This window comes from Oncorhynchus gorbuscha, unplaced genomic scaffold (assembly GCF_021184085.1).
Source record: "Oncorhynchus gorbuscha isolate QuinsamMale2020 ecotype Even-year unplaced genomic scaffold, OgorEven_v1.0 Un_scaffold_5454, whole genome shotgun sequence".
NCBI lineage: Eukaryota > Metazoa > Chordata > Actinopteri > Salmoniformes > Salmonidae > Oncorhynchus > Oncorhynchus gorbuscha.
In genome coordinates, this window is record NW_025749257.1 from 5,001 (window position 1) to 17,069 (window position 12,069).

Consider the following 12,069-nt stretch of genomic DNA (forward strand, 5'->3'; position numbering starts at 1 on the left):
AGTAGTTTCTGAGACTAAACCGAGAGGAAATATTTCTTCAATCCTGGATGGTGGTTAATCTTACAGTGGTTACTGCTGGGAACACGGTTGGTTCAGCATTCTATAACACTCGTAATTCTGTCCCTCTCTCCTCCATCTCTCCTCTCTCCTCCATCTCTCCTCTCTCCTACATCTCCCTCTCTCCTCCATCTCTCCTCTCTCCTACATCTCTCCTCTCTCCTCCATCTCCATCTCTCCTCCGTCTCCCTCTCTCCCTCATCTCTCCTCTCTCCTCCATCTCCCTCTCTCCTCCATCTCCCTCTCTCCTCCATCTCTCCTCTCTCCTCCATCTCCCTCTCTCCTCCGTCTCCCTCTCTCCATCTCCCTCTCTCCTCCATCTCCCTCTCTCCTCCATCTCCCTCTCTCCTCCATCTCTCCTCTCTCCTCCATCTCTCCTCTCTCCTCCATCTCCCTCTCTCCTCCATCTCTCCTCTCTCCTCCATCTCTCCTCTCTCCTCCATCTCCCTCTCTCCTCCATCTCCCTCTCTCCTCCATCTCTCCTCTCTCCTCCATCTCTCCTCTCTCCTCCATCTCTCCTCTCTCCTCCATCTCCCTCTCTCCTCCATCTCTCCTCTCTCCTCCATCTCTCCTCTCTCCTCCATCTCTCTCTCTCCTCCATCTCCCTCTCTCCTCCATCTCTCCTCTCTCCTCCATCTCTCCTCTCTCCTCCATCTCTCCTCTCTCCTCCATCTCTCCTCTCTCCTCCATCTCCCTCTCTCCTCCATCTCTCCTCTCTCCTCCATCTCCCTCTCTCCTGTGTGTGTGTGCAGCCAGCTGGATTATAACCAGATCAGCTGTATAGAGGACGGAGCGTTCAGAGCTCTACGAGACCTGGAAGTACTGTGAGTAACCTCTGACCCTTAACCTCTGACACCTCCACGTCCACCCAGAGACACTTCCTGTTGAACTGACTTTTACATCCATGTATTTATCTGCTGTTGAAATGCTTCCTCTTTATTCATTTGTCCCTCAACACATTATACACTGCCCTCTGCTGGCTGCTGGTTGTAACTTTGTCCCTCTCTCTCTCTCTGTCTCTCTCTTTCTCTCTATCTCTCTATCTCTCTCTCCCCCTCTCTCTCCCCCTCTCTCTACCCCCTCTCTCTCTGTCTCTCTCTCTGTCTCTCTCTCTCTCTATCCCCTCTCTACCCCCCTCTCTCTCTCTCTCTGTCCCTCTCTCTCTCTGTCTCTCTCCCCCTCTCTACCCCTCTCTCTCTCTCTCTCTCTGTCCTCTCTCTCTCTCTCTCTCTCTCTCTCTCTGTCTCTCTCTCTCACTCTCTCTCCTCTCTCTCTCTGTCTCTCTCCCCCTCTCTACCCCCTCTCTCTCTCTCTCTCTGTCCCCTCTCTCTGTCTCTCTCCCCTTTCTACCCCCTCTCTCTCTCTCTCTCTCTGTCCCTCTCTCTGTCTCTCTCTCTCTCTCTATCTCTCTATCTCTCTCTCCCTCTCTCTCCCCCTCTCTCTACCCCCTCTCTCTCTCTGTCTCTCTCTCTCTCTCTCTGTCTCTCTCTCTCTCTCTCTCTCTCTCCCTCTCTCTCTCTGTCTCTCTCCCCCTCTCTACCCTCTCTCTCTCTCTCTCTCTCTCTACCCCCTCTCTCTCCACTCTCTCTCTCTGTCTCTCTCTCGCTCTCTCCGTCTCTCTCTCCGTCTCTCTCTCCCCCTCTCTCTCTCCCCCTCTCTCTCTATCCCCTCTCTCTCTCCGTCTCTCTCTCCGTCTCTCTCTCCCCCTCTCTCCCCCCTCTCTCTTTCTGTCTCTCTCCCTATCCCCTCTCTCTCTCCGTCTCTCTACCCTCTCTCTCTTTATGTCTCTCTCTATCCCCTCTCTCTCTATCCCTCTCTCTCTTTCTGTCTCTCTCTATCCCCCCTCTCTCTATCCCTCTCTCTTTCTGTCTCTCTCTCTATCCCCCTCTCTCTATCCCTCTCTCTCTTTCTGTCTCTCTCTCTCTATCCCTCTCTCTCTTTCTGTCTCTCTCTCTCTCCCTCTCTCTCTCTTTCTGTCTCTCTCTCTCTCCCTCTCTCTCTCCCTCTCTCTCTCCGTCTCTCTCTCCGTCTCTCTCCCCCTCTCTCTACCCCCCTCTCTCTTTCTGTCTCTCTCTCTATCCCTCTCTCTTTCTGTCTCTCTCTCTATCCCCTCTCTCTTTCTGTCTCTCTCTCTATCCCTCTCTCTCTCTATCCCCTCTCTCTTTCTGTCTCTCTCTCTACCCCTTTCTCTGTCTCTCTTTTCTCTCTCTCTGCAGAACTCTGAACAACAACAATATAAGTCGTCTGTCGGTGGCAAGTTTCAACCACATGCCCAAACTGAGAACCTTGTGAGTGTTGTTATATTACAGACTATTAACACTAGTTTCAACCACATGCCCAAACTGAGAACCTTGTGAGTGTTGTTATACTATAGACTATTAACACTATTAACACTAGTCTACCTGTAGTTATATTATAGACTATTAACACTGGTCTACCTGTAGTTATATTATAGACTATTAACACTATTAACACTAGTCTACCTGTAGTTATATTATAGACTATTAACACTATTAACACTAGTCTACCTGTAGTTATATTATAGACTATTAACACTAGTCTACCTGTAGTTATATTATAGACTATTAACACTAGTCTACCTGTAGTTATATTATAGACTATTAACACTATTAACACTAGTCTACCTGTAGTTATATTATAGACTATTAACACTAGTCTACCTGTAGTTATATTATAGACTATTAACACTAGTCTACCTGTAGTTATATTATAGACTATTAACACTATTAACACTATTAACACTAGTCTACCTGTAGTTATATTATAGACTATTAACACTATTAACACTAGTCTACCTGTAGTTATATTATAGACTATTAACACTATTAACACTAGTCTACCTGTAGTTATATTATAGACTATTAACACTATTAACACCAGTCTACCTGTAGTTATATTATAGACTATTAACACTGGTCTACCTGTAGTTATATTATAGACTATTAACACTATTAACACTAGTCTACCTGTAGTTATATTATAGACTATTAACACTATTAACACCAGTCTACCTGTAGTTATATTATAGACTATTAACACTGGTCTACCTGTAGTTATATTATAGACTATTAACACTATTAACACTAGTCTACCTGTAGTTATATTATAGACTATTAACACTATTAACACTTAACACTATTAACACTAGTCTACCTGTAGTTATATTATAGACTATTAACACTATTAACACTAGTCTACCTGTAGTTATATTATAGACTATTAACACTATTAACACTAGTCTACCTGTAGTTATATTATAGACTATTAACACTAGTCTACCTGTAGTTATATTATAGACTATTAACACTATTAACACTATTAACACTAGTCTACCTGTAGTTATATTATAGACTATTAACACTAGTCTACCTGTAGTTATATTATAGACTATTAACACTAGTCTACCTGTAGTTATATTATAGACTATTAACACTATTAACACTAGTCTACCTGTAGTTATATTATAGACTATTAACACTATTAACACTAGTCTACCTGTAGTTATATTATAGACTATTAACACTATTAACACTATTAACACTAGTCTACCTGTAGTTATATTATAGACTATTAACACTAGTCTACCTGTAGTTATATTATAGACTATTAACACTATTAACACCAGTCTACCTGTAGTTATATTATAGACTATTAACACTATTAACACCAGTCTACCTGTAGTTATATTATAGACTATTAACACTATTAACACTAGTCTACCTGTAGTTATATTATAGACTATTAACACTATTAACACTAGTCTACCTGTAGTTATATTATAGACTATTAACACTAGTCTACCTGTAGTTATATTATAGACTATTAACACTATTAACACTAGTCTACCTGTAGTTATATTATAGACTATTAACACTATTAACACTAGTCTACCTGTAGTTATATTATAGACTATTAACACTATTAACACTAGTCTACCTGTAGTTATATTATAGACTATTAACACTAGTCTACCTGTAGTTATATTATAGACTATTAACACTAGTCTACCTGTAGTTATATTATAGACTATTAACACTGGTCTACCTGTAGTTATATTATAGACTATTAACACTATTAACACTAGTCTACCTGTAGTTATATTATAGACTATTAACACTAGTCTACCTGTAGTTATATTATAGACTGTTAACACTATTAACACTAGTCTACCTGTAGTTATATTATAGACTATTAACACTAGTCTACCTGTAGTTATATTATAGACTATTAACACTATTAACACTAGTCTACCTGTAGTTATATTATAGACTATTAACACTATTAACACTAGTCTACCTGTAGTTATATTATAGACTATTAACACTATTAACACTAGTCTACCTGTAGTTATATTATAGACTATTAACACTAGTCTACCTGTAGTTATATTATAGACTATTAACACTAGTCTACCTGTAGTTATATTATAGAGTTATATTATAGACTATTAACACTATTAACACTAGTCTACCTGTAGTTATATTATAGACTATTTACACTAGTCTACCTGTAGTTATATTATAGACTATTAACACTAGTCTACCTGTAGTTATATTATAGACTATTAACACTATTAACACTAGTCTACCTGTAGTTATATTATAGACTATTAACACTATTAACACTAGTATACCTGTAGTTATATTATAGACTATTAACACTAGTCTACCTGTAGTTATATTATAGACTATTAACACTATTAACACTAGTCTACCTGTAGTTATATTATAGACTATTAACACTAGTCTACCTGTAGTTATATTATAGACTATTAACACTATTAACACTAGTCTACCTGTAGTTATATTATAGACTATTAACACTATTAACACTAGTCTACCTGTAGTTATATTATAGACTATTAACACTAGTCTACCTGTAGTTATATTATAGACTATTAACACTGGTCTACCTGTAGTTATATTATAGACTATTATACACTATTAACACTATTAACACTAGTCTACCTGTAGTTATATTATAGACTATTAACACTATTAACACTAGTCTACCTGTAGTTATATTATAGACTATTAACACTATTAACACTAGTCTACCTGTAGTTATATTATAGACTATTAACACTATTAACACTAGTCTACCTGTAGTTATATTATAGACTATTAACACTATTAACACTAGTCTACCTGTAGTTATATTATAGACTATTAACACTGGTCTACCTGTAGTTATATTATAGACTATTAACACTATTAACACTAGTCTACCTGTAGTCTACCTGTAGTTATATTATAGACTATTAACACTATTAACACTAGTCTACCTGTAGTTATATTATAGACTATTAACACTATTAACACTAGTCTACCTGTAGTTATATTATAGACTATTAACACTATTAACACTAGTCTACCTGTAGTTATATTATAGACTATTAACACTATTAACACCAGTCTACCTGTAGTTATATTATAGACTATTAACACTATTAACACTAGTCTACCTGTAGTTATATTATAGACTATTAACACTATTAACACTAGTCTACCTGTAGTTATATTATAGACTATTAACACTATTAACACTAGTCTACCTGTAGTTATATTATAGACTATTAACACTATTAACACTAGTATACCTGTAGTTATATTATAGACTATTAACACTAGTCTACCTGTAGTTATATTATAGACTATTAACACTATTAACACTAGTCTACCTGTAGTTATATTATAGACTATTAACACTAGTCTACCTGTAGTTATATTATAGACTATTAACACTATTAACACTAGTCTACCTGTAGTTATATTATAGACTATTAACACTATTAACACTAGTCTACCTGTAGTTATATTATAGACTATTAACACTAGTCTACCTGTAGTTATATTATAGACTATTAACACTGGTCTACCTGTAGTTATATTATAGACTATTAACACTATTAACACTAGTCTACCTGTAGTTATATTATAGACTATTAACACTAGTCTACCTGTAGTTATATTATAGACTATTAACACTAGTCTACCTGTAGTTATATTATAGACTATTAACACCAGTCTACCTGTAGTTATATTATAGACTATTAACACTAGTCTACCTGTAGTTATATTATAGACTATTAACACTATTAACACCAGTCTACCTGTAGTTATATTATAGACTATTAACACTAGTCTACCTGTAGTTATATTATAGACTATTAACACTATTAACACTAGTCTACCTGTTGTTATATTATAGACTATTAACACTAGTCTACCTGTAGTTATATTATAGACTATTAACACTATTAACACTAGTCTACATGTAGTTATATTATAGACTATTAACACTATTAACACTAGTCTACCTGTAGTTATATTATAGACTATTAACACTATTAACACTAGTCTACCTGTAGTTATATTATAGACTATTAACACTATTAACACTAGTCTACCTGTAGTTATATTATAGACTATTAACACTATTAACACTAGTCTACCTGTAGTTATATTATAGACTATTAACACTAGTCTACCTGTAGTTATATTATAGACTATTAACACTATTAACACTATTAACACTAGTCTACCTGTAGTTATATTATAGACTATTAACACTAGTCTACCTGTAGTTATATTATAGACTATTAACACTAGTCTACCTGTAGTTATATTATAGACTATTAACACTATTAACACTAGTCTACCTGTAGTTATATTATAGACTATTAACACTATTAACACTAGTCTACCTGTAGTTATATTATAGACTATTAACCACTATTAACACTATTAACACTAGTCTACCTGTAGTTATATTATAGACTATTAACACTAGTCTACCTGTAGTTATATTATAGACTATTAACACTATTAACACCAGTCTACCTGTAGTTATATTATAGACTATTAACACTATTAACACCAGTCTACCTGTAGTTATATTATAGACTATTAACACTATTAACACTAGTCTACCTGTAGTTATATTATAGACTATTAACACTATTAACACTATTAACACTAGTCTACACTAGTCTACCTGTAGTTATATTATAGACTATTAACACTAGTCTACCTGTAGTTATATTATAGACTATTAACACTATTAACACTAGTCTACCTGTAGTTATATTATAGACTATTAACACTATTAACACTAGTCTACCTGTAGTTATATTATAGACTATTAACACTAGTCTACCTGTAGTTATATTATAGACTATTAACACTAGTCTACCTGTAGTTATATTATAGACTATTAACACTGGTCTACCTGTAGTTATATTATAGACTATTAACACTATTAACACTAGTCTACCTGTAGTTATATTATAGACTATTAACACTAGTCTACCTGTAGTTATATTATAGACTGTTAACACTATTAACACTAGTCTACCTGTAGTTATATTATAGACTATTAACACTAGTCTACCTGTAGTTATATTATAGACTATTAACACTATTAACACTAGTCTACCTGTAGTTATATTATAGACTATTAACACTATTAACACTAGTCTACCTGTAGTTATATTATAGACTATTAACACTATTAACACTAGTCTACCTGTAGTTATATTATAGACTATTAACACTAGTCTACCTGTAGTTATATTATAGACTATTAACACTAGTCTACCTGTAGTTATATTATAGACTATTAACACTATTAACACTAGTCTACCTGTAGTTATATTATAGACTATTTACACTAGTCTACCTGTAGTTATATTATAGACTATTAACACTAGTCTACCTGTAGTTATATTATAGACTATTAACACTATTAACACTAGTCTACCTGTAGTTATATTATAGACTATTAACACTATTAACACTAGTATACCTGTAGTTATATTATAGACTATTAACACTAGTCTACCTGTAGTTATATTATAGACTATTAACACTATTAACACTAGTCTACCTGTAGTTATATTATAGACTATTAACACTAGTCTACCTGTAGTTATATTATAGACTATTAACACTATTAACACTAGTCTACCTGTAGTTATATTATAGACTATTAACACTATTAACACTAGTCTACCTGTAGTTATATTATAGACTATTAACACTAGTCTACCTGTAGTTATATTATAGACTATTAACACTGGTCTACCTGTAGTTATATTATAGACTATTAACACTATTAACACTAGTCTACCTGTAGTTATATTATAGACTATTAACACTAGTCTACCTGTAGTTATATTATAGACTATTAACACTAGTCTACCTGTAGTTATATTATAGACTATTAACACCAGTCTACCTGTAGTTATATTATAGACTATTAACACTAGTCTACCTGTAGTTATATTATAGACTATTAACACTATTAACACCAGTCTACCTGTAGTTATATTATAGACTATTAACACTAGTCTACCTGTAGTTATATTATAGACTATTAACACTATTAACACTAGTCTACCTGTTGTTATATTATAGACTATTAACACTAGTCTACCTGTAGTTATATTATAGACTATTAACACTATTAACACTAGTCTACATGTAGTTATATTATAGACTATTAACACTATTAACACTAGTCTACCTGTAGTTATATTATAGACTATTAACACTATTAACACTAGTCTACCTGTAGTTATATTATAGACTATTAACACTATTAACACTAGTCTACCTGTAGTTATATTATAGACTATTAACACTGGTCTACCTGTAGTTATATTATAGACTATTAACACTATTAACACTAGTCTACCTGTAGTTATATTATAGACTATTAACACTATTAACACTAGTCTACCTGTAGTTATATTATAGACTATTAACACCAGTCTACCTGTAGTTATATTATAGACTATTAACACTAGTCTACCTGTAGTTATATTATAGACTATTAACACTATTAACACCAGTCTACCTGTAGTTATATTATAGACTATTAACACTATTAACACTAGTCTACCTGTAGTTATATTATAGACTATTAACACTATTAACACTAGTCTACCTGTTGTTATATTATAGACTATTAACACTAGTCTACCTGTAGTTATATTATAGACTATTAACACTATTAACACTAGTCTACCTGTAGTTATATTATAGACTATTAACACTATTAACACTAGTCTACCTGTAGTTATATTATAGACTATTAACACTATTAACACTAGTCTACCTGTAGTTATATTATAGACTATTAACACTATTAACACTAGTCTACCTGTAGTTATATTATAGACTATTAACACTGGTCTACCTGTAGTTATATTATAGACTATTAACACTATTAACACTAGTCTACCTGTAGTTATATTATAGACTATTAACACTATTAACACTAGTCTACCTGTAGTTATATTATAGACTATTAACACTATTAACACTAGTCTACCTGTAGTTATATTATAGACTATTAACACTATTAACACTAGTCTACCTGTAGTTATATTATAGACTATTAACACTATTAACACTAGTCTACCTGTAGTTATATTATAGACTATTAACACTGGTCTACCTGTAGTTATATTATAGACTATTAACACTATTAACACTAGTCTACCTGTAGTTATATTATAGACTATTAACACTATTAACACTAGTCTACCTGTAGTTATATTATAGACTATTAACACTATTAACACTAGTCTACCTGTAGTTATATTATAGACTATTAACACTATTAACACTAGTCTACCTGTAGTTATATTATAGACTATTAACACTATTAACACCAGTCTACCTGTAGTTATATTATAGACTATTAACACTATTAACACTAGTCTACCTGTAGTTATATTATAGACTATTAACACTATTAACACTAGTCTACCTGTAGTTATATTATAGACTATTAACACTATTAACACTAGTCTACCTGTAGTTATATTATAGACTATTAACACTATTAACACTAGTCTACCTGTAGTTATATTATAGACTATTAACACTATTAACACTAGTCTACCTGTAGTTATATTATAGACTATTAACACTATTAACACTAGTCTACCTGTAGTTATATTATAGACTATTAACACTATTAACACTAGTCTACCTGTAGTTATATTATAGACTATTAACACTATTAACACTAGTCTACCTGTAGTTATATTATAGACTATTAACACTATTAACACTATTAACACTAGTCTACCTGTAGTTATATTATAGACTAGTCTACCTGTAGTTATTGACTTGTGTGACTGTGTGTTAACATGTCTCTCTCCTCTCTCTCCTCTCCAGTCGTCTCCACTCCAACAACCTGTTCTGCGACTGTCACGTGGCCTGGTTGTCAGAGTGGTTGAGGCAGCGTCCCCGTCTGGGTCTCTACACACAGTGCATGTCCCCTCCTTCCATGAGGGGACACAACGTGGCTGAGGTCCAGAAGAAAGAGTTCGTATGCACAGGTAGTGTGTGTGTGTGTGTGTGTGTGTGTGTGTGTGTGTGTGTGTGTGTGTGTGTGTGTGTGTGTGTGTGTGTGTGTGTGTGTGTGTGTGTGTGTGTGTGTGTGTGTGTGTGTGTGTGTGTGTGTGTGTGTGTGTGTGTGTGTGTTTGTTTGTTTGTTTGTTTGTTTGTTTTAACTGTTCTTTGTCCAGAAGTCCCCACTAGAATAATAACGAACAAACATTTGACCAACTGGGGACATTTTGTCGGTCCCCACAAGGTCAAATGCTGTTTCTAAGAGCTAGGGTTAGGAGCTAGGGTTAAGTTTAGGGCTAGGAGCTAGGGTTAGGAGCTAGGGTTAGGAGCTAGAGTTAGGAGCTAGGGTTAGGAGCTAGGGTTAGGAGCTAGGGTTATGGTTAGGAGCTAGGGTTAGGAGCTAGGGTTATGGTTAGGAGCTAGGGTTAGGAGCTAGGGTTAGGAGCTAGGGTTAGGAGCCAGGTTTAGGGTTAGGAGCTAGGGTTAGGAGCTAGGGTTAGGAGCTAGGGTTAGGAGCTAGGGTTAAGAGTTAGGGTTAGGAGCTAGGGTTAGGGTTAGGAGCTAGGGTTAGGAGCTAGAGTTAGGAGCTAGGGTTAGGAGCTAGGGTTAGGAGCTAGGGTTAGGAGCTAGGGTTAGGAGCTAGGGTTTAGGAGCTATGGTTATGGTTAGGAGCTAGGGTTAGGAGCTATGGTTAGGAGCCAGGTTTAGTGTTAGGAGCTAGGGTTAGGAGCTAGGGTTATGGTTAGGAGCTAGGGTTAGGAGCTAGGGTTAGGGTTAGGAGGGTTAGGGTTAGGAGCTAGAGTTAGGAGCTAGAGTTAGGAGCTAGGGTTAGGAGTTAGGGTTAGGAGCTAGGGTTAGGGTTAGGAGGGTTAGGGTTAGCGGTACAATACTGTGTCTCCATGTCTTCATCTCTCTTCATAATGTTTCTCTTTGTTTCTCTGTGTGTGTGCGTGCGTGTGTGTGTGTGTGTGTGTGTGTGTGTGTGTGTGTGTGTGTGTGTGTGTGTGTGTGTGTGTGTGTGTGTGTGTGTGTGTGTGTGTGTGTGTGTGTGTGTGTGTGTGTGTGTGTGTGTGTGTGTGTGTGTGTGTGTGTGTGTGTGTTTAGGCCACCAGTCCTCCCCTCCTGCAGTGTTCTCCAGTGTCCGGACTCCTGTACCTGCAGTAACAACATAGTGGACTGTAGAGGAAAGAGCCTTACTGAGATACCTGACAACCTGCCTGAGACCATCACAGAGATGTAAGATACACACACACCTGGCAACCTGCCTGAGACCATCACAGAGATGTAAGATACACACACACCTGGCAACCTGCCTGAGACCATCACAGAGATGTAAGATACACACACACCTGGCAACTCAGTATTAGGAAGGTGTTCCTAATGTTTAGTAAAGTCAGTGTAACTCAGTAGATGGAAGGTGTTCCTAATGTTTACAGTAAAGTCAGTGTAACTCAGTAGTAGGAAGGTGTTCCTAATGTTTAGTAAAGTCAGTGTAACTCAGTAGTAGGAAGGTGTTCCTAATGTTTAGTAAAGTCAGTGTAACTCAGTAGTAGGAAGGTGTTCCTAATGTTTAGTAAAGTCAGTGTAACTCAGTAGTAGGAAGGTGTTCCTAATGTTTAGTAGA

General features: G+C 35.5%; 1 long non-coding RNA gene across 1 annotated transcript in view; it reads left to right on the plus strand.

The window, feature by feature from the left end:
* LOC124029088 overlaps positions 1–11,565 on the plus strand; it is a 14,158-nt gene extending 2,593 nt beyond the window's left edge. The window contains exons 2-5 of the long non-coding RNA XR_006837720.1: positions 810–881; positions 2,274–2,345; positions 10,269–10,432; positions 11,550–11,565. This is a non-coding gene — a long non-coding RNA (uncharacterized LOC124029088). The remainder of the gene's footprint in view (positions 1–809; positions 882–2,273; positions 2,346–10,268; positions 10,433–11,549) is intronic.
* Positions 11,566–12,069: the final 504 nt, after the last annotated feature.